The 23,538-nt window shown below is 46.2% G+C and overlaps 1 protein-coding gene across 22 annotated transcripts in view; it reads left to right on the forward strand.

Annotated features, from left to right (window-relative positions):
• The window catches only part of PTPRF (protein tyrosine phosphatase receptor type F), a 675,453-nt gene that overhangs the window by 442,253 nt on the left and 209,662 nt on the right, over nt 1–23,538 (forward strand). Inside the window, exon 1 of one of the 22 annotated variants that reach the window (XM_083157550.1) lies at nt 3,856–3,874. The exons of the other annotated variants lie outside the window; for them this stretch is intronic. The gene's annotated coding sequence lies outside the window, so the exon portion shown is untranslated. Of the gene's footprint in view, nt 1–3,855; nt 3,875–23,538 lie in introns of those variants that run through there. 22 annotated transcript variants of the gene reach the window in all.

The following is a 23,538-nucleotide window of genomic DNA, read 5'->3' on the forward strand; positions in this document are numbered from 1 at the left end:
GTCACAGGAGCAAGCTCCTGCGACCAGCGATTACAATGGCGCAGAAAACGGGAGCGCGCACCCGGCAATTTATCGCCGGGGCACACTTCCATCACTGGCAATATGGTCGCCTGCGACCCTATTCTCAGCGATTAAAGCCCCTATCGCCCCCTTGTGTACACAGCATTAGGAACATTCTAGTTGTGCGTGACACCTGGCATTCTGCCAAATAATCCAAAATCAGTTCATGAGCACGCAAGACACAAGGTATTTTGCTGAATCCTTAAATAAGTATTTTGGGGCATCCATATTTTCAGTATGTTCAATTATACTTTGATTAAGGTATTGCAGACCAATTAGAAGTTTTCTTTCATGACTCTTGCACATAACATTGATCTGATTGGACAAGTCACCTGCAGTGAATTAGTGCTGTGCAGGAATATTTATAAATAACTTTTTTGTTTGTTTGTTTGTTGTCACAGACAAACTTGCATTTCCCAAGTAGACGTCACTAAAACATAATATCCTGTGAGGCCATTAAATAAAGGCTGTCTGCATCTAGAATCACATTTCCATAGGAAATGAGCAGTCAGGACGCTGTACTGCAACAAAAATCCGAGGGTAAATATCAATATACAGCAGCAGTCAATAGAAGCGGGTTCCAGAGAAACACAGTTACTCTATGGTCTGCTAAACACTATGTACTTTGGATTAATTTGTAGACAAATTGTAAGCAGGGCCAGATTAGCAATTGGGCGGATGGAGCTACAGCCCCAGGCCTCCGCATTAAAATGAGCCATTCCGCAATTTTTTTATGTCATTTGTAAGTCAGCGGGTCTGATAGTGTGCACACACATAGCACTGACCACACCTACACACCACTGGTCACGCCCCCACACAGGACTGACCGTGCCCACACTGCACTGCTCCTCCCCTTCTCAGTATAGGCCCAGAAAACATTTTTTCAGCCCCAAACTAGGGATGTCCATCGGTGCAGTTGTCATTGATCGCGATACTGCAATCAGCCATCAAACTGTGTGATGGATGACCATCGATTTTACCTATCATCCATTTTCTTTTGACTGGCCCATGGGCCAATCAGAATGTGGGAACAGGCATCAGGGTTTCCAGGGGCGGAGCTATGCCCTGTGTCCCAGCACCTTGGAAAAAATAAATCGGTTTTGCTGTGACATCGATGGAGGGAAACCACCCGGTTCTCCTAATTCTATGGCCAATGTATTCGACGGTCGATGGTCGATTGTCAATGGCCATCCTTACCCTAAACCCATGTGGTCCATTGACAGCTGCTGTTGGTGGCTGAGGTACAAACTGCGTTTTGTTATTCGTTCAAGCATTGTGCTATCGTAGGAGCGCGCAATCAGATGATAGGGTGCTAGCGCTGCAGCATGCGTATCCCCCTGAGCTCGCTATACAACTTGTGCAAACGACACACAGGAAATAATTTCACGTTCACTGCGTCTGCTCCATGGTGGCAATGGTTCTGCTCAGTAATGGGCCTGAGGGGGCAGTGTAGATTAGCTTCCTGCATAAATCAGTATGATGTATCGCTGTACACAATATTTCCATAACATCTGTGGGAGATGTTTAGAAAACTTTGTTGAGAAGTGGAAGGAAACGTTATGTGGATTATACAAAGCGGAATTGAAAAGGTTCTAAATCCTGCAGAAAAATAGACATTTGTGATGATGTAGAGGCCGATCTGTATCACACGAAGCACCCGCAGTAGCGAAGTGAGTCGGGTCTTGAGCAGACTTGGAACGGAGCCCATCTCCCCCTCTCTAAGCAGAGGGCCTGATTTTTAGGTGCAGGCTAATTCAGCCAGGACTGCGTCTCTCCATGCAATGGGACTGCATCTTTATGCTAATGCTGCAGCTGATGGGCTTCCTACTAAGGAGCACAACCGGCCTCTGGAGGCGCAGCTTGTCCACCTGAACATGGATGCCTGTGCCAGTGAAACTGCGCTGACAGCGGCATGCCTACGCCTAGCCAGCCACCCCCATCTGCATCTATATTCATTCTGTGACTCTCAGTGAAAACCGACTGGACACATGCACAGGGCAAGTCGAAGGTACGTACACCATACTTGCCTACCCTCCCGAAATGGCCAGTAGGTTCCGGAAAGTCAGGTCCCCCTCCCGGCCCCCCAGAAAGGCGGGCAAGGCTGCAGCCCCCAAACCGCCCTTCCCTGCTGCAGTAAGTAATAGATTTTGCGGGTCGGCAGCAAAGGGGAGGGGCTAAAATGACATAAATCTCAACTTTTTGCATCATTTTAGCACCTCCCCAATCTGCGGACCTACAAATTGCAACATTTGCGTGGCATGGGGGTGGAGCTTGATGACATCAGACCCCTGGCAGCAGTATCTAGTCTCCTCTCCGGGCTTCTCCCAGAGAGGAGAAAAACAAAGTAGGCAAGTATGACGTACACACTGGAACCATCGGCCCATTACACTCAGCACCTACACTGCATAAACATCTAACTCCGGCCTATAAGCTGGGGGCCTGATTCTAGTTACAGCGGATCCAGGTGTAGGTGGAGTTTATACCAGATCTTATTATCAATGTCACTATGGATATAAATTGTGTCTGATACCTAATGTATGTCTATAGGACAGAAATGTGCAACACGATATCATGTAGTGAAATATCCCATACTGTGAAACGAATGCCTCCAGCCCCATGGGTTAGTACTGATCCTGTTACACCCTGTATGCAAGGCCCGGGTAACCTAACTCCAAAGGTTCTGCTTCCCAGGCGTCTCTCCCCGATATCTGCATTCCAGTATCATTTCCATTTCAGCGCTATTTCTGCCTTCCTGTGTGTGCTGGGATTATAACGGTGTTACGGTGGTGTGTGAGCTGGCCTTGGATGCTGGGAGTTGTAGTGCATTGCCTAGATCGATACTAGCCTCTGTAAAGACATGTACATCGGTTAAGGCCCTCATCCACTAGCGCATAAGATATATCTCATGCGATTGGTCGAGCCACGATAAATCGCATGATATATATCTTATTATATACCATTCTACCAGAGATATATCTGCTGCGCTGGATTAGGAGGCTAGAGGGGCTGGATATGTCAGTCAAACTTCCTGCACTCCTTTTTCCATCCGATTCCGATAAATCAATGGTGCAGCACTAGCGAACTAGGGGTTCCTGTCCACCACTCGCTGGCATCAGATCGGATGGAAAACACATACGATTTGCCACTTTCCAAACGATATATATCGGCCCGACAAGTCGTAATCGTGCAAAAATATTGTAGTGTACATTTCATTAATATAAAGGTTATCAGTGATTTTAGCTCACCCTCCCTAGCTAACAGTCTGCCAGGTGGATTATGACAGGGCATTTATCAGATAGAAACTCTATACAGTAATAGGTCTAGGGGTAGAGATGGGGGGGTGGGGGTGGGTATGGAGGGGTGATTGGTCTTTAAGTATAAGAGGGTCCTCCTGGCTCCACCGGGAGAAAACATTCTCCCGCTCCCTGGAAGAGCAAACAGGAGGCAGGGAGTGAGGTTCAGTGCATTCCTGCAGAGGGGGCTCAGTGGCTGCCCCCACCCACCAGGCTTTTGTGTGCAGGACAAGTATCTGAGAGTTACAATAGATACTTTTGTTCTCCTGCACCACCCTCCCCCCCACCTGCACAAAGGGAATAGCAGTCTTGTCACAACATGAGAGCCGGGCAGAGATAGACCACAATTGCTAATAAAAGTTTTACAGAGGGGGGAGGAGGAGGGGCTGGAGGAGGGGTGGGGGTGCATTGCTGCTGCTGCCACGCCCATCAGGGGGTGGTGCACTACTAGGGGGTCACTGTGCTGTGCTCTGTCCCATCAGGTCAGCTGGGTGTATGTATGGCAAGTGTACCTGATGTGGGTAAGTCCTGATGTGTCCTCCAGGGTCACTACTCCAGGTATGTGGCACAAGTAGTCTGCATCCTGCAGTGGTGGTTATTATGCCTGTTATACAGGGGGAGAGACGCAGCAGGCTCCTTATACAGGTGACAAGGGCTGGTGTGGGGTCTGGTTATAATAGAGATTGCATGGGGCTCTCCCCAGGGTGGAGTTACTTGTGCTGTCTGATATTCTGCAGGTAGAATGTCCATTCAGTGCCCCCATTGTAATCCATCACTTACTACTTACTGTATATACCCAGCGTCTTCCAGCAAGTATGGATATCCTGTACTGGAACTGGGCTCCATTGGAAACTGTAGATATTCAGGAAAGAAAGGATCAATATTATAAATCCAATGATTTCAGAAAGGGGCTGTGATGACAAATGAGGTCTGTCCGCTGACACTGTGTTCTGTGTGCGGATGAATGACCACAGATCTGAGCAAGTGCTGAGAAATCATGAACTAGCAGAACAGAGGCACCGAGGCTTCGCCAGAAGAGCTTACAATCTTATTTTTTTTTTTTTTTATGGGCTGCATATGTTAATGAATGGGTGTCTGCTTCTGGGATGCTATGGGAATAAGACATTTAGAAAGTCTGGTGAGATTTTAATAAAACTGTGTGTGTGTGTGGGGGGGGGGGGTCACAGGATAGTCTGGGATGGGTCACAGTTTAGGGAACCCTGGTTTGTACCTAAGAATGTTCCGGAGTATTGGTTCCTTTGTTACCTGGTAACAGCATTCTATCCAGTCATCCGCAGTTACAGCCCATCCCACTGGCCAGGACAGAAGGGTATGGGTCATTGGGTGGACATGCATTCGGTTGGCTGCAGATGGTCGACACATAGAACAGGTCAACATCGCTGAGGTCGACACAAACATTAGGTTGACAGTCAAAAGGTTGCATGAGTTTTTCACATTTTTTTGTTGCAAATGTCGACATTTGCAACAAAAACCAAAGCTGCGCTCGCCATACCTCGGGCACGGTGCCTCGCTACACATGGCACACTGTTCTATTCTCCCTCCATGCCCCAGTGGATGGTAGGGCATGAAATACCGCCTGTCGGCTCAAAAAACCCTCATGTTGACTTAGCTACAGTCGACCTAATGCTTGTATCAACCATCCCACCCTGTCGACCTAGCCATGTCAACCTATTTCCTGTGTCGATCTTAGCCATGTGGACCTTCAGTGGTCGACCCAATGCATGTTGACCCAATATGTGTTGACTGTATACCAGGACAGACTACATCAGATAAGAGTGACTTTGTTATCAAAGTCTGGAAAGTGATAAAGTGGAGAGAGATAAAGTACCAATCAGCTCCTGACTGTCATTTCTCAAGCACGGTCTGTAAAAGTGACAGGATTGGTTGTTACTTTATCTCTCCCCAAGTTAAAATCTGCTCCCAAATGGCACAAACGGCGGCGGTAACTCGAAGCTTCGGCGGTAACTCCCAAGATGGGCGGTAAATCCTGGGTGGGCGGTAACTCCCTGCATCAGCGGTAACTCCCAGCATCAGCGGTAACTCCCAGCATCAGAGGTCACTCCCAGCATGGTCAGTACATAACTGTGCAGAGTGCTGGATTTCCCTGAATGGAGAATAGTTTTTACTTGGCAAGATGAGGTTAAATCATAAGGTGACCCCAAACTGGTGCTGTCTTCTGCTCTCTGCCTGTAATACGGTCTTATCAAACTGCCAGCTCAGCCTTGTACGCTATAAAATCCTCCACAGAGAATGGTTCTTATAAAGCCTCCGCATTGGGAGAGCTTAGCCTTTCTTCCTGACAGTGCAGGTCTTAACCCCTTCATCGTAATACGCCTTAATATTCAATACACACGGATGTAGGGCAATGCTCCCAGATGTTATAGGCCCAGTATTCAGGATTACAATGCCACAGCATGGAATTGTGGGTAGAAATATGGAAATGGTTTGGATATCACATTCAGCCCTAACTTGTTTAAAGAAATTTGTCCCTATACTGTCTGAGGATGGCTGGTCGGTGCAATTTGTCCCTGTATTGTCTGAGGACGGCTGGTCGGTGCAATTTGTCCCTGTACTGTCTGAGGACGGCTGGTCAGTGCAATTTGTCCCTGTACTGTCTGAGGGCAGCTGATCGGTGCAGTTTGTCCCTGTACTGTCTGAGGGCAGCTGATCGGTGCAATTTGTCCCTGTACTGTCTGAGGGCGGCTGGTCGGTGCAATTTGTCCCTGTACTGTCTGAGGACGGCTGGTCAGTGCAATTTGTCCCTGTACTGTCTGAGGACTGCTGGTCGGTGCAATTTGTCCCTGTACTGTCTGAGGACGGCTAGTCGGTGCAGTTTGTCCCTGTACTGTCTGAGGGCAGCTGATCGGTGCAATTTGTCCCTGTACTGTCTGAGGGCGGCTGGTCGGTGCAATTTGTCCCTGTACTGTCTGAGGACTGCTGGTCGGTGCAATTTGTCCCTGTACTGTCTGAGGACTGCTGGTCGTAGCAATTTGTCCCTATACTATGTGAGGATGGCTGGTCAGTGCAATTTGTCCCTGTACTGTCTGAGGGCAGCTGGTTGATGCAATTTGTCCCTGTACTGTCTGAGGACGGCTGGTCGGTGCAGTTTGTCCCTGTATTGTCTGAGGGCGGCTGGTCGGTGCAATTTGTCCCTGTACTGTCTGAGGGCGGCTGGTCGGTGCAATTTGTCCCTGTACTGTCTGAGGACTGCTGGTCGGTGCAATTTGTCCCTGTACTGTCTGAGGACTGCTGGTCGTAGCAATTTGTCCCTATACTATGTGAGGATGGCTGGTCAGTGCAATTTGTCCCTGTACTGTCTGAGGACTGCTGGTCGTAGCAATTTGTCCCTATACTATGTGAGGATGGCTGGTCAGTGCAATTTGTCCCTGTACTGTCTGAGGGCAGCTGGTTGATGCAATTTGTCCCTGTACTGTCTAATAAGGGTGGTTGATCAGTGCAATTTGTCCCTGTACTGTCCGAGGGCAGCTGGTTGGTGCAATTTGTCCCTGTATTGTCTGAGGGCGGCTGGTCGGTGCAGTTTGTCCCTGTACTGTCTGAGGGTGGTTGATCGGTGCAATTTGTCCCTGTACTATCTGAGGGTGGTTGGTCGGAGCAATTTGTCCCTATACTGTCTGAGAACAGCTGGAGGACTAGTGTTAGTTCATGGCCACGATATTGGCTTCTGTGGCCCTGGCGAAGTTCAACCATAGGCCAAAAACCTAATCCTGGCCAAATGTGGTGGAGCTTGGTACAAAACTCTGGACAGACAGATGCACATTTTCGCTTATTATATAGATTGACAGAATTTCTCTTGCTGACATATTAGCTTGTATGTTGTTTTCTTACCTCAGGTGTTATGCCGTGCTTTAATCAGAACTCCGTATAAGATTAGAAAATGATCCTCCGATCTGGGCAGAACTTAGTGGATGCTGCCTGGTTATTTGCATGACTAAAAGACATGGCTCTTTTATTGATGTATCTTAAGGTGGCCATACACTAGTAGTGTTCATTCTCTTATAACACATGCAGTTCCTCTTCCCTGCCTGGGGTGTCGCTGTCTGCTGTAATGCTTCTAGCACAGTGTGGTCTGTATATCAGCACGGATATGCAAACCAGACCTGTGCTAGAAACACCACAGCAGACAGCGACACCCCAGGCAGGGAACAGGAACTGCATGGGTTTTCAAAGATAGCAGGTGCTAGAATGAACACTTCACTAGGGGGACTTCGCCGGGGGAAGAAGTCCCACGTGATCGTCTCTGAGGAAGCAATTGCTCGCGATCCACCTTGAACCACCGGGTGGTAGGACTGCATACGATTCACTGTTTGCAATCCTTTCGCATACGATGTATCGTATGCGATCCCAACCAAACCTGCTGGAGGTAAATATATAATACCCAAAGCGTAATCTTCAGGCTCACGGAACTGCACATCGCATCGGACCTGATTTTTTGGGGGCTTTTTTTCGGTCTCTTTTTTTCTGTCTCTGTGCACCGATGGGTTTCACAGGTCTGCACCTTGATGTCAGTAGTTTGTAGTCCCAGGCCCTTGGGCCAGAGCAGAGGCGTAATAAAGTTTAAGCGATTTCCAGATCACAATGCACACCCTGGGGCCCAGCACAGAACAGATGTGTTAGTACTCTATCCTCGCACTATTCTCACAATCCTCTCCCAGTGTACAGAGCCCAGCACAGAACAGATGTTATAGTACTGTATCCTCGCACTATTCTCACACTCCTCTCCCAGTGTACAGGGCCCAGCACAGAAGAGATGTTATAGTACTGTATCCTCGCACTATTCTCACACTCCTGTCCCAGTGTACAGGGCCCAGCACAGAACAGATGTTATAGTACTGTATCCTCGCACTATTCTCACACTCATGTCCCAATATACAGGGCCCAGCACAGAACAGATGTTATAGTACTGTATCCTCGCACTATTCTCACACTCATGTCCCAATATACAGGGCCCAGCACAGAACAGATGTTATAGTACTGTATCCTCGCACTATTCTCACACTCCTCTCCCAATGTTCAGGGCCCAGCACAGAACAGATGTTATAGTACTGTATTCTCGCACTATTCTCACACTCCTCTCCCAATGTTCAGGGCCCAGCACAGAACAGATGTTATAGTACTGTATTCTCGCACTCCTCTCCCAGTGTACAGGGCCCATCACAGAACAGATATTATAAGACTGTATCCTCACACTATTCTCACACTCCTCTCCCAATGTACGGGGCCCAGCACAGAACAGATGTTCTAGTAATGTATCCTCGCACTATTCTCACACTGCTCTCCCAATGTACAGGGCCCATCACAGAACAGATGTTATAGTACTGTGTCCTCGCATTATTCTCACACTCCTCTCCCAATGTACAGGGCCCATCACAGAACAGATGTTATAGTACTGTGTCCTCGCATTATTCTCACACTCCTCTCCCAATGTACAGGGCCCAGCACAGAACAGATGTTATAGTACTGTCCTCGCACTATTCTCACACTCCTCTCCCAATGTACAGATCCCAGCACAGAACAGATGTTCCAGTACTGTAACCTTGCACTATTCTCACACTCCTCTCCCAATGTACAGGTCCCAGCAGAGAATTACTGTAATAGCAGCAACCAAAGTGTTCTAAATGGGGTTGTAAGAAATCAGTGTGTGCTGGTGTTACATGCTGGGCTGCCTAGTGTAAGCGTGTTACATGCTGAGCTGCCTAGTGTAAGTGTTACCTGCTGGGCTGCCTAGTGTAAGCGTGTTACCTGCTGGGCTCGCTGGTGCAAGCGTGTTACCTGTTGGGCTCCCTGGTGTAAGCGTGCTACCTGCTGGGCTGCCTAGTGTAAGCGTGTTACATGCTGGGCTCCCTAGTGTAAGCGTGTTACCTGCTGGGCTCCCTAGTGTAAGCGTGTTACCTGCTGGGCTCCCTGGTGTAAGCGTGCTACCTGCTGGGCTGCCTAGTGTAAGCATGTTACATGCTGAGCTGGCTAGTGTAAGCGTGTTACATGCTGAGCTGCCTAGTGTAAGCGTGTTACATGCTGAGCTGCCTAGTGTAAGCGTGTTACCTGCTGGGCTCCCTGGTGTAAGCGTAGCGTGTTACCTGCTGGGCTCCCTGGTGTAAGCATGTTACATGCTGAGCTGCCTAGCATAAGCGTGTTACCTGCTGGGCTGCCTAGCTTAAGCGTGTTACATGCTGAGCTGCCTAGCATAAGTGTGTTACCTGCTGGGCTGCCTAGCGTAAGCGTGTTACCTACTGGGCTGCTTAGTGTAAGCGTGTTACCTGCTGGGCTGCGTGTTACTTGCTGGGCTGCCTAGCGTAAGCGTGTTACCTACTGGGCTGCCTAGCGTAAGCGTGTTACCTGCTGGTCTGCCTAGTGTAAGCGTGTTACCTGCTTCCTGCCTAGTGTAAGCGTGTTACCTGCTGGGCTTCCTAGCCTAAGCGTGTTACCTGTTGGGCTGCGTGTTACCCCCCGGGCTGCCTAGTGTAAGTGTGTTACCTGCTGGGCTGCCTAGTGTAAGCGTGTTACCTGCTGGGCTGCCTATGTGGACTATTGCACATGATTACTGAACATACTGCAGTTCTCGTATGTTTGCACTGGAAATGTTAATGTTTAGTAAATATTACATAACAGCCCAGATAGCAGGCAGATATTCTTTCTTTCATGCAGGATAATGGACATGTCGCACCATAGTTGGACAATAGTGAAATACAGCAAAGTTTCTGAGCAAAGAGATTTCAGAGATACAGTTCTAAAATGTTGGATTGTCTGTAAATAAGAGTTTCATCTGTGGTTCCAATTCCGCAGCAGTGTTGCTGGAGACGACTGGTTTCTTATAGACCCCCCCGCACACAGGCTGGGTCACCCCATTCTAGTCTTTTGGTGAGAGGAATACTTTAATCTCAGATGATGGTTTTATGGTTGAGTCAGAATTAAGCATTGTGCTACTGGATGTATGGAAAAGACTTTTCCTGGAGTAATTTCTCCATCTACGCCTCTTGCCTACCAAGCATGAGGTCATCCTCGTAGACGCTTTTTGGACTGCGCAAAGGTCGCCTTTTTAGAACCACAATTTTCTCAGCTGTAATACCTGATTGACGTCAGCGAGATAGATAGCACTAATATTAATACAATCCACAGATCTGTGTATTCGTTACTCATTTACCTTAAACAAACACGCACCCTCTGTCCAACAGACTCCACTCCATGTTATTCTTCCCACTGACCATTCAGTAATAGCTCCGATTTCTGAGGTTTCATGACTGATGTGTTGTGTACAAAGGCAGGATTTTACAGTGAAGTTTCTAAATAAATTATTACTATAATTATTATTACTTTTTATTTATAAGGTGCCACAAGTGTATGTGTGTATATATATATATATATATATATATATATATATATATATATTTATTTATTTATTACTATTGGCACAACATGACTAAACCCCTCCCCTACAAGTCACAGGTCTGTCGAAGGGGGCAGGGCCAAAATGCCACAATTTAAATGGCATTGCATCATGCTGGCTCCGCCCATTTATCACAAACATGCAACGTATATCATTTTTCTGTGAAGGGGCGGGACTTAGTAATATCATTCCTGGTCTCTCCTACAAAGGACCCACTCCCCCGTGTGCACTACTGTACTGCCTGTTTTTATATAATCATGTTTTATATTTCTTTTACATACGATTTTAAATATTGATTGAATTTATAAGTCTGAGCAGGAAATAACTTAAAAAATAAATAAAAATATTGCAGTTTAGAAATGTTTGACCGGGATATTGGGGCATATTGTATATTACCTGAACCTGTTCTCCAGATTTTTGGTCCGGCGTGTCCAGAGGCATTGTGGTTTTAATGGTTTCAGCAGAATTCCGTTGATTGAACTGAGCTTTGCCACTCTTCCCTTGAACGTCATTGCGTTAGATGCGGCATTTAAGTGAAGGGAAGGTCACACACACATACTGTAGATACTGCATATTTCATGCACCTGTCCTTCATGAGGTATCAAGATGGCCGCTTCCACGAAGCATTGAGTCAAGAGAAATATTCAGATTTAATTTTTCTCACAATAACCTGCACTTAGATGTTGTACTGACTAGAAGGTAGCAGTGAAGTAAAAACAATATTTGCCTTGTGAATGTACAGAACAGAGGTGTTCTATATAACCTACATTATTTACCTTACGTATAATCAGTAGTACACACTGGGCGATATATATGGTCGACAATATGAACATCAATACCGTTAACAATGAGTGCGCCCAGGGGTCGTTAAGAACGCCCCACCCTGTCGTCTGTACATGCAATTTAATTTTTTTTTTTTTGACAGACTTAATAGGCTAAAACCAGTGCTAGACATGATAGCTGGTGAGTCTGCCATTGGCTACTCTGTCTCGTGCTGCCTTCTCCCCTCCAATCATTCCATCATTCTCCGTTCCTGTCTGTTCAGCTCAGATGGAAATTACTTAAAGCCGCATCTGTATCTGATTCTGGGGTGGTAACGATGAGCTAATTAGTCGTCTTAATTGGAACGTGTCACAAGCCAGCAGAGGATGACTCTGGAGCGGAGATAATTTAGTCAGGGTTGTATATGATAACTGTATGAATTAACCCCTCTGTATATATGTTTCAGTTTACTCCTACGAGGTTGTGTTTACAGCAAATGCTAAGAGATATCAGTCTGTAAATATGGTGGGTCTTATATTTATATGGACTTTGTGTATATATTATTATACTGAAATGCACTCAGGTTGTTCTTCTATCACTCCTTATGGGGTTTTGTGATGTCACTTCCTGTTTATCTCTTCATTTTAAGGGGGCAACCATAGTTTAATCCACCAGCCATTGCACTTCAGGACAGGTCCTTTACAACTGGAGAAAGGAACACCGTCCTCAAGTGCTATAGACTTCTGTGTAGCGCAGCTATAGCTAAGTACAAAATAAGGGCCAGATGCACTCAGATTCAAAACCAAACAATCAGCTCCTAGTTTACATTTTTCAAACACAGTCAGTGACATGGCAGGTAGGAGCTGATTGGCTGGCTGTTAAACACTCTCCATTTTATCACTTTTGAAGCTTAGTGCATCTGGCCCATAGTATGCTAAATATTGTAACATAGAATTTGACGGCAGATAAGAACCACTTGGCCCATCTAGTCTGCCCCTTTTATTAAACATGTTACCTCAAACCATATTTGATCATTATTTCTTTGTAAGGATATCGATATTCCTATCCCAAGCATGTTTAAATTGCTCTACTGTATTTGCCTCTACCACCTCTGATGGGAGGCTATTCCACTTATCCACTACCCTTTCTGTGAGGTAATTTTTCCTCAGATTTCCCCTGAGGAAAAAAATATTATTGCACTATATATGTAACTCATTCAGAAGGCTTGTCTAATGTGCTGGAGCAATCCATAATACTGAGCCGGTAGTTAATTTTGGTTTTGCAAATTATATTACTAAATTAAACAATTTTCATTTATGCCAATTAGCATTTTATAAATAAACGGTGATAATAATAATAAGCAGATTTGTCCAGTAAGATATTTTTGCTAATTATGATTCTTATATTTTGAGTCCTAGGGTTGCCAAGTGTCCTGTATTATTGAAAGGGGCATGCTGTGTCCTTAATTGATTCGATATCGGATGCAGTTTGTTACGATTTTAGATCTGGTGCTTGTGTGGACTGCTTGGGCGGAGCTGTGTGAGGAAGAGCCGAGAGCTCCGCCTCCAAGCACAGAATGACAGGCTCTCACTCAGGGCCAGATTCTCTAAGCTTCAAAAGTGATAAAAGGGAGAGTGATAAGCAGCCAGCCAATCAGCTCCTACCTGCCATGTCACAGACTGTGTTTGAAAAATGTCAGACAGGAGCTGATTGGCTGGCTGTTTATCACTCTCCATTTTATCACTTTTGAAGCTCAGAGAATCTGACCCTCAGTATCCAGGATGGGCCGGGACCTTTACATGACCGCCCGGCCCTTCTCCACTCTTTCTGTTACTAATAGAAATATCCCACGACTGTGATGAGCAGCAGGAATTCCAACCTGCCGGGATTCCAGTGTCCTGCTCACTGTTACGGTGGCATGTAAGGTGTGCCAAGCCTCTCGCACCATATGGCACAGAAACACAACATGTGTGTTCCCGAGTACTCTTAGCAGGTACATATTATATGACATGTAACATGCTCATGTTGCGGGCTCAGTGCGGGCACGGTGGCTCTCTACGCTCGCCACCTATTCTATTCTCCCTCTATGGGGTCATGGACCCCCACGAGGGAGAATAGCCGGTGGCCGTCGGGAATCCGGCTGTCGGTGTCCGACACCCCTCTGGTCTAGTACTTCTATTCCTATGAATAATGTCTCCTTTCTGTACCTTGCTAAAACGGTTGCTATAAGGTTTGCATGATGACCTAATTGAAAATATAGTCCCACCCAGCTCCCACTGAGCACATTTCTCTTTACCTTGGCTTGTCAGAGGGGCAGGCGGAAATTTACATTTGCATCGCTGCTCTACCCTTTGCAGTGTTTGCCTGTGTACTTCTTTTTGTGTGTGTGTGTGGGGGGGGGGGGGGGGGGGGGGGGGGGGGGGGAGAATGTGTTGGTGCATGTCCATATATGTATGAAGACCTTTCAGTCTATAAAGCAGGTTGCAGCCCAGCTGTGTAGTTTATTAAGTACTTTTAGTGTAACTTATTCAGTTTTACCATTAGTGGTTGATATAATTTGTTTTGGATGGCTGTTCTACTTGTAAGGTGTATTCCTGTGTGCCCTCAGCTCCCCGTGTGGCATATTCCTCAGTGTCCCCTCAGTTCCCCATGTGGCATATTCCTCAGTGTCCCCTTAGCTCCCCGTGTGGCACATTCCTCAGTGTCCCCTTAGCTCCCCGTGTGGCACATTCCACAGTGTCCCCTCTGCTCCCCGTGTGGCACATTCCTCAGTGTCCCCTCTGCTCCCCGTGTGGCACATTCCACAGTGTCCCCTCTGCTCCCCGTGTGGCACATTCCACAGTGTCCCCTCTGCTCCCCGTGTGGCACATTTCACAGTGTCCCCTCTGCTCCCCGTGTGGCACATTCCACAGTGTCCCCTCTGCTCCCCGTGTGGCACATTCCACAGTGTCCCCTCTGCTCCCCGTGTGGCACATTCCACAGTGTCCCCTCTGCTCCCCGTGTGGCACATTCCACAGTGTCCCCTCTGCTCCCCGTGTGGCACATTCCACAGTGTCCCCTCTGCTCCCCGTGTGGCACATTCCTCAGTGTCCCCTCTGCTCCCCGTGTGGCACATTCCTCAGTGTCTCCTCGATTTGATTACTAAAATCTCCTAAACAATAATATGTTGCAGCCTTTCTGCGGTTAGCCTTATTACTAACTACATCACTGCCCCCTTCCTTAATGACAATAGGGTCTACCCTGTGTCGCATCGGCCATTTAATAACAATGTACCGGGAATAAGATGGCTGACAGACAGCTAAACCTGACGCCATCCACAAAAGTTTTGTTAACAAATCGTCCAAGTATCTCCCATTATCACAAGCTTTTCTTCCTTACCTTGTTTGAACTCCAGGCCTTAAGTAAAACTGCTTTAGCGAGAAATTCTTATCGGCATAAATAACCTGGATTTTCACAATTGTTCTCTCAGAACCGTTCACATGCATTTCAATAATTATATTTTCCTTTTTAGATTCTTGCACAAAGCGAGCTTTACATCTTTGATAAGAAATAACATCAGTCTAATCCTGACAGGTAGACACATCATCTTGCCAGGCTGGCAGCTCCCTTCCTCATTAAGTTACAGATGTGTGTGAGGAGGGGGGTGCTCCAAAATACTATAATAAAGCAGCAAACATATGAACACATATTTTACAATGTGATTGTAAGCTCCTAGAAGTAACTCTGTGTTTGATTTCTATTAAGGGCATTATAAAGAGAGTTGTCTATTGTGTTCTATGATGTCATCACGTCAATAAGAATTTAGCTCAGAGAATAACGGGTACCCCCCCCCCCCCCTCCCTTCCACCCATGACATACATTTCTTGTACTCCCTGGTGGATTATGAGACTTCAGCCTATTTTTATGTTCCCAAGAATAGTCACCACGGTGAAGACTGTCTTATTGAGATTCTGGGGTAAATTTACTAAAACTCCTACAAATTAAGAGGGGTGAGGTTCAACCAATCAGATTGTTTTAGGGTGTAAAAGAGAAATGATAGACACAATCTATTCATTTTTATAACCTTTAATAAATGTACCCCTGTGTGTATTAGAGAGAAAACAAATTGCACCAGGGGGGTGTGTCTTCCTTTGTCATTATATAAATGCGTTCCTGTCTGGTTCCAGGCTTACCAGTCAGTGAGTCTTTTTTTTTTTAAAGACCGAGACATGAATCTGGCTCTGGGTATACGCACTGTGCAATTTAGCACATGTCCAACATCTCAAGTACAAGCCCAATTGGTTTTGTACATTATATGGTTATTATCGGAGAACAGTGATGTCATCAGTCATTTAAGCCAGGCATGTCCAAACTGTGGCCCTCCAGCTGTTGTGAAACCACACATCCCAGCATGCCTTGCCACAGTTTTAGCATTCCCTAATAGCAAAACTGTGGCAAGGCATGATGGGACTTGTAGTTTCACAACAGCTGGAGGGCCATAGTTTGGATATGCATGATTTTAGGCGGCAGGATGTTACAAGGGATTGGTTAAGGTAAACCAATCAGAGCTTTTTGAAGTGGAAGGCCTGTACTGTAATGCATGGCATGGATCTAAGGGTGTTCATTTCTAATGTGTAGTGTATGGTGATACCTGCGAGTGCTGTGTATAAGACGTATTACATTTCTACTACAGTCGTTAATGATATCACAATGAAGTCACTCTTCAGTTTGGTATCTGCTGCTGCCTCTGATCTGGTGCCCCCTTGATCTATTGTAATACTCTTTTATAATGTACAATGGGGGATACATTATCTCACATGAAGGATATAACTGATGTCCGTGAACTCCTAGGATAGTAGCAATCTACTGGTGATGGCTTTGTGCAGTGACAGCCAGGTATAGGAAACTGTTGTATATTGTAACATGAGGAGGTCCTGAAGTCCTCTGTTCTGCGGGACACATTGAAAAAGTTAATGGGAAAACCCTGGAAATGTTTAACCGAGGAAATGTTTTTCTCAGCAACCTGCCTGCAGAGTATAATAATAAACCCTCATCACCTTAGGGGAGGGTATATCAGAGTCTCAAAGGAGGCCTGCTGGTAGCATGCATAGGCGGGTTCCCTGCCAGCCACGGTCTGCCGGGATATGCTGGCACATGCAGTTCCTAAACCGCTGCAGAGTTGCAAGCTGTTTCGGTTTGGGCCTGGATAGGTAATTTTAGGAGTGTGTTCTACTGAGATGTACAGATGTGAGGAGGAATCTGGTCCAGTGTACTACACCACGGCTCAGCGCGGCGCTCGCCTGTGATGCTGGATCTACGTACCACATCCTCCAGCTGTGACTGTGGACTGCACCAGTGACACAGAGTTCGGTTTCATGTCTTATTTTAGCAGCTTGGTTTCAATCCTCTCCCACACATCGAGTCAGATCACCTCCCAGAACCTACAGGAACGTTTCTCAGTGTTTTTCCTGGAGTGACAGAAGAGGCGGAGGTGCTCCCTGAGGATCTCAGAGCCCCTGGGGAGTCTGCTGGCTGGTGTTCTTGTTATGAGCTGAAGATAAACCCTCTGTGAATCCCTCTTCCTTATTTAACCTCCTTGGCAAGCTCTGGCTTATTAACAAGGGAGAAGAGGAGATGGTCTGTGAGGCAGAAGAGCTGGGAGGCCACATTCTGCAGATCCTTCCAATGGTATCTGAACACAATTCATTGGTCACTTATCAGTCCGTTCTAGTGTTAGATTGTCCGCCGGTCCTTCCCTGGGACCTGTTAGTCTTCCCCCACTGGCTCGTCACCTTTGCTGTAGAGACTACTTGATTGTGTCTGCCAACAGATTAATATGGTGCTTGCTGAGTCCAATAATCTGGATCCATCTCCACCATCTGTGGTTCCAGGAAAGTCTAATTCTCAAAACCCTTTGTTGGTGATCTGCCGTTTATTGTCTATCATTAGGAGCCCGGTAAAGGAGAATGAATTGAATAATGGCTCTCCTTCTCCCCATAACATCTACTATATATAAGTAGCTGGCTGGTCCGGCTACTATAAATAACAATCTGGCTAATAGCTCTCCACTCTCCAAGAGAACCAGCTTCACGGCGCTCAGCGTAAGTTTCCAAAAGGGGACAATATGGGAGTTGATGGATGCCTGGCCGGACAGCAGTTTCCCGCGTCGTTCCTCCTCCCCAAGGTCCCCTTGTTACTGCTTAGTATTCTGGTTGCCATACTGAGGCTCGGGCCTTGTTTAATCAGCGTGGTTGTGATTGCTTCCTTGTAGTCATGGGTCGCATCTTGAATTCAGTGTTTTGCATTACAAATACGTTCTCGGGAGACTGCCAGGATTTATCGTTCCATCTGCCACGTCTCGTTACTGCAGTGGTTTTTTCGTGTGGTTTTTTCATTTTAATTCTATTTCAGCCCACCCACACCCTCCTGTAGTAGCGAGTGAGTTCCGTTAACAGATGATGTATGTCTTCCTTCCAGGTGAAGCCAGCTAGTGGGCACCTGTGTCTCATCCGAGTACTGAGCTAAAAGTAGCCCTGGTGCGTTCATCCCCTGTTTGTTTGTGTTGTGATCGGTGCATCTGGAAAAGTTAGAGCGCGCTTGTTTCAGTCTGCTGGGAGAGCGTGTTTGGGTGCTGGGCACGTTCCAAGTTCCAGCTGGCTGCAGTTCAAATAAGTTGTCTTTTACTGGTTGCAAAATATATGTGTTTTTTTTCCCCCTCAATTCCCGAACTATTTTTAGCTTTAAGAATCGTTCAGTTGTTTCAGGAGGAAAGTGAAGCCTCAGGGTACAGACGGTGACCTTTGGGAAGGCTGTACCCAGTGTTACTCCATTGTAAGAGGTGGAACAATGCCTCTTTATGCCACTTTATCTGCTAGATTAAATATAACTCTATGCCTTTATTGTGTATATGTCATTAAGACGTGCAGGAATTTCTATCGTTACTACTAAGGCCGTTAACTGCCTAAATGCGTCTATCCCGCCGTATACAGACTCGTCTTCTATGTCTTACGTTCTTTACGGCTTGTGAACTGTATGTGACCTTTACCCTCTGCATTTTGTCCTGTCCGTGTAGTTGCTAAAATTATTTCTATGAGCGTTGGTTGGTTAAATGGTGGGTTCCTGGCAAACTTCGGAAGATGCTTCGTTCCTCGTTCCTCCTCCTGCTACTGTAGACAGTAGGTGGAATTTCAAAAATAATTAGGCATTCACCTGGTTTGTTTCTGTCACCAGTGTAGGGACGGCCATCGGTGGGTTGCCCATCGATTGTCACTATGCATGGTACCAATGATACGTAACACCGATGGGGTGTAACCTTCTGTTGGTGCATCATCGATTATTTCACCAATTGATGATCTCCCCAGCTTTATAATTCAGTAGGCTGTGGACCAATGAAAGCTCAGGGGCAGGGCTTCAAGGTCCCAACGATTTGTTAATTAAACAAAATAAATGTAGTTGTTTGTGCATCATTGATGGTGGGAAACCATCCAGTTCTCCCCCATCAATGTCAAAGTGGTCAATCCTATTAGCGCCAAAGGGTGCAAGGTACCATGTGGGTGCCGTTTAAACGCTGCAAACGGCACCCGATGTAAGGCGTCTTTGCACCCTTCGCTGGGCCAAATTCACTTAAAATTGCTGGCACCCCTATGGAGTAGCGAGCACTTTTAAGCGAATCCAGTCCGTTGTAAAGTACACCAAGTGCTGTGATGATGCGCGAGTGCAAATCATCTGCACCTAATAGGATCGACCCCAAAGTATTCAAAATTGGTCATAGACTATTGCTGATTTTGAATCATTGATGGCTGAAGGCCATCACTACACCAGTGTACATTTACACCTCCCCTATAAGGGGTGCAAAAGACAAAGGCCCTTATTCTGGTTCACTCGCAAAGGCAAATTCCTTCTCAAATGGACAACACCATGTGCACTGCAGGTGGGGCAGATGTAACTTGTGCAGAGAGAATTAGATTTGGGTGGGGTTTTACTTTAAAGTGAGATCTATTTTGCAGTGTAAAAATAAAGCAGCCAGTATTTACCCTGCACAGAAACAAAACAACTCACCCAAATCTAAATCTGTTGTGTCTGCTGCCCTGCAGTGCAGCATGGTTTTGTCCATTTGAGAAGGAATTTGCCTTTGTGAGTGAACCAGAATAAGGGCCACAGTGTGTGGGAGCGTTTTAATGGCACCGCTGTACTTTGGCCTGTACATAATTTGTTCTCAGACTGACTAACAGTATGTACAGTACATATCCATTTACACGGCATAAAGCCCACCGAGGACCCTCCTCTCATTTCACACTCTGTATATTATTCCCACATACTGTATAGATTCCTGGCAGAAACAACTTACCTGGACCTAAGGAACCCTTTCTGCTCGTGTCACATTGTCTGTTCGGCTGCATTACAGGGACTCACAGAGGCGTATGCCCACCCCGGTTCGGGGCTTTGAGAGTCTCTGGGTGATCAGGCTGAAATGCTTTCCGTGTAACTGTAACCAGAGCATATGTAAGAAATTATATTTTGTGCTGCTGTATATTTCAGCCGATTCTATTTCAGGCGCTCTCGTTTGTCAGTTTAGATGGATTTGGTGTTTTTCCTCCCGTGTGTGAGTCACTGACGTATCTACACATAACTCCTCTCAGGCTTAACCCGTGCACTGGCGATGGCTGCGGCGGTGGCATTGTGAAAAGTCATTGTTCCCTCACTCCGGGCCCTCTGAATCCTTCCGTGGGGGTTCCGTGGGTTACGTTTGCTATGACGGGCAATATAGTCATCGGATCACGACACATTTGCCTTTGGTTTCAGAATGTAGCTTCTAAATATCTCAGGATCTTGCGACATGAGAACAATGTTTTAGTGGTCAACGAGGATAAGGTCGATGCATTAAAAGATCGCCGTGAATTTTTCACTATTTTTGACTGTGGAAATTTGCATGCTGAGATTCAGACCACACTGTGCTAGAAGCGCCACAGCAGACAGCGACACCCCAGGCAGGGAAGAGGAACTGCATGGGTTTTTGAAGATGCTGAGTTCTAGAAAGAGCGATATGTTTGCCAACCATATGTTGTCTGTCAGCTATCCGTATACTGATTTAACCCTTTGAGTGCCAACATCTCTGTGAGCGATGTTCAAAATATTTGTTCTATAAATTCAAATAAAAAATGAATAAAAAAAAGTACTTTTTTTTATATAGAAAATGAGCTTGTTACGATGAATAAAAATGCTTGCTTGCCAATTTTCACTCCTATTTTGACAAATTCACTTGGCACTCAAAGGGTTAAAGGTGCTCATGACTAATTCCTGTTCTTTGAGTCATCTTTGTGAGCCTGTTGTGTCCGTTTTTTAATGACTCAACAGTTTTGAAGGGCAGAGGCGCGCCCCAACGTGAACCTGGGAATAACCCGGATCCAGAGTGCAGTGTGAAAGGGGTGTGAATAGTTGAAGCACCGATTGAAACCGCGACCCGGATCGGACCCGGGATTTAGGCGTGGAAGCGGTATGGACGAGTCTGTCCTCCGCATACAGGAAGGAAGGCCCATTATCCCTGGTACAAGGGTTATCCTGTGACTGTTTAGATGTGTAGGTATTTGCTCCTGTTATCTCTTGCCGAGCATTAGGACTTATTATAAGTATAATTATAGTAAATAGACAAGTAGGAGATAAGAGTTCACGTGAGACACCAAGGAGGGTTCTAATTTCAGAGTAATTATCCGCTGTTTGTTCTATCAGCGGCTCAGAGAGATAGAGAGAGAGCGGATTTATATGATAACTATCACGGAGTATATACCAAGGGGAGGATCTTCACAAACCATGATTAAACCTTAATGATTTGTGCAGAGTATGCGATTGTTATCTACAAAAATGTTATCCTTAACAAAAAAAAATATATATATTTCTGCTTAATGATACCAAACACACAGATCATCATTAACTGCTTTGTCCTGAGGTCACTGCTAGGAGCACCGCTATACTATGCAATGCCAGGATCGGCGTGGGGGGGGGGGGGGGGGGGGGGGCAGGTAGGTTGGCATCAATCCCAAAGGATAGATCCGGCATGTTTTTATTCCCGGTTATTGTCACCGTTGTTCCTTTATGGGCACGCCGCCATCCGAGTCTGTAATTTGTGTGTAAATATAACCTTTGGATGTTACACAGCTGTTTATTATTGTTGCCTTAAAATAAATGTCAGATTTGTTGCTTTTAGATCTGCAGTTGATTTGCACCTTTGAGCAATGTTAGTAAATAACATTGTTAATACATATAAATACAGAGCGCTATAACTGTCAGTAATATATTCCCCGGCTGCATCACTGGGCTTCCTATCGGCAGCAGCCTTTCTGCCAGCACACAATGCTCTTTGTATGTGCCATGTGTTTGCCCTGTGCACAGTGCGGTGCAGTGGAAGAGGATATTTCCCTACGTGTACAATGGAAGCTCTTTCCCACAACACCTCACCTGATCTATCTGTGCTGGAGAACAGGCTGCTGGGAGCCGCAGACAGCTGGTGCAGGCGGTGGAATAATGAGACAGATCTCCTTTACTGAATTGCATTGTACTCTCCCGGTCTCCTCACTGCTTGGGTCTGTGGAATGTGCTTCCCATAAATACAGAGGAGACCTGGAGGGTACGGGGCCGGTCAGTGCATACAGAGCCATCCTAGGTTAGTGAGTGTGCAATTATTGCCCCTCTGTGCATTGTGCCCACCCCAGCTCAGGCAGAGCAGTTGTGCCACCCGCCAGGAGGCCTTGTGCAGAAATTGCCAATTCTTTATTTATTTAAAATTTTTCTCCTACTTTCCAAATACATAATAAGAGGCACATTGTGGCGGATTCTGAGACGCAGGTGACGGTATCGGTCAGTGCGTATGCGCTATATCACTCTGTGTGCGTTAATCGCTTCAGCGTGTACCCAGCTTTAATACGGGTGGTGTAATGGTTAGCGTTACTGCCTCACAGCACTGAGGACATGGGTTCGATCCCCACCATGGCACTAACTGTGCGAAGTTTGTATATTCTCCCCGTGCTTGCGTGAGTTTCCTCCGGGTACTCCGGTTTCCTCCCACAATCCAAAAATATGCTGGTAGGCTAATTGGTGCCCAACAAATTACATTCTGCTGTGTGCCTGGGAAAGGGACATTTCTGCTTTGTGGAATAGTTTCATTTCTTGTTGACTTTCCTGAAGGTTGCGCTTTAGTGTGTCCGTAAAAGATGCGCCGAGTCCCGCTGATTGACTCCAGGGGGTATTTTTATGCTCATTTTGAACTTTGCTCACAACATAAATCATTGTGATGTCTGGGGAGGAAATACTTGGTCTTTTTTATATCTCCCAGCATCCGCCGCGTCTCCGTCCCCCCCCCCCCCCCCCCCACCCCCCCCCCCCCCCACCCCCCCGTTACACTACATGACGGTTTACATGCGATGCTGAACAAAGTTTGAAAATTAAAACTCTGAGACACTTTTTCCACTTGAAGTAAACTCAAATTCAAAATCACTTTTTTCCTTGGAAGTAGAAATGCGTTTTGTTCCGTGCTTCTATTTCTCTAAACTGGATTTATTCGTTTTAGAATGTAAATTTACAATTCAAATATGACAAAACCAACGGGAAACAGCTATTATAATTAAAATTTGGCTTCCAAAGAGGGTTGTGCGAAGGCACCACAATATAACCCCAGAAGTGGGCCGAGGGTGACCCAAACCGCGGACGTCACCTCAGTAGGCTGCGAGCGGAAGAGTGGATGTTTGCGCCACTTGTGCCCAATCACAACAGCAATTGGTCTGTTGAGCGTCCGTTGTTATCGCCCCCCCCCCCCAATAAAGTGATTCGAAATCTTCCCTGGAATGAAAACTTGATGATGTACAAGGCACCAAATAAACGATGTAGCTGCATTTCCGCGTTGTAGCTGCATTTCCGCGATTGTTAGCAGAAACCAGACTTTTTACTAGAAAAACTGCTGGAACAGGCAGCCAGTTTGCTATCTTTGTGTTGCCATTGAGATTTAATGTGCGACAGCATCTGTTTATGGCC

Source organism: Crinia signifera, chromosome 8, assembly GCF_055691185.1.
Source record: "Crinia signifera chromosome 8, ASM5569118v1, whole genome shotgun sequence".
NCBI lineage: Eukaryota > Metazoa > Chordata > Amphibia > Anura > Myobatrachidae > Crinia > Crinia signifera.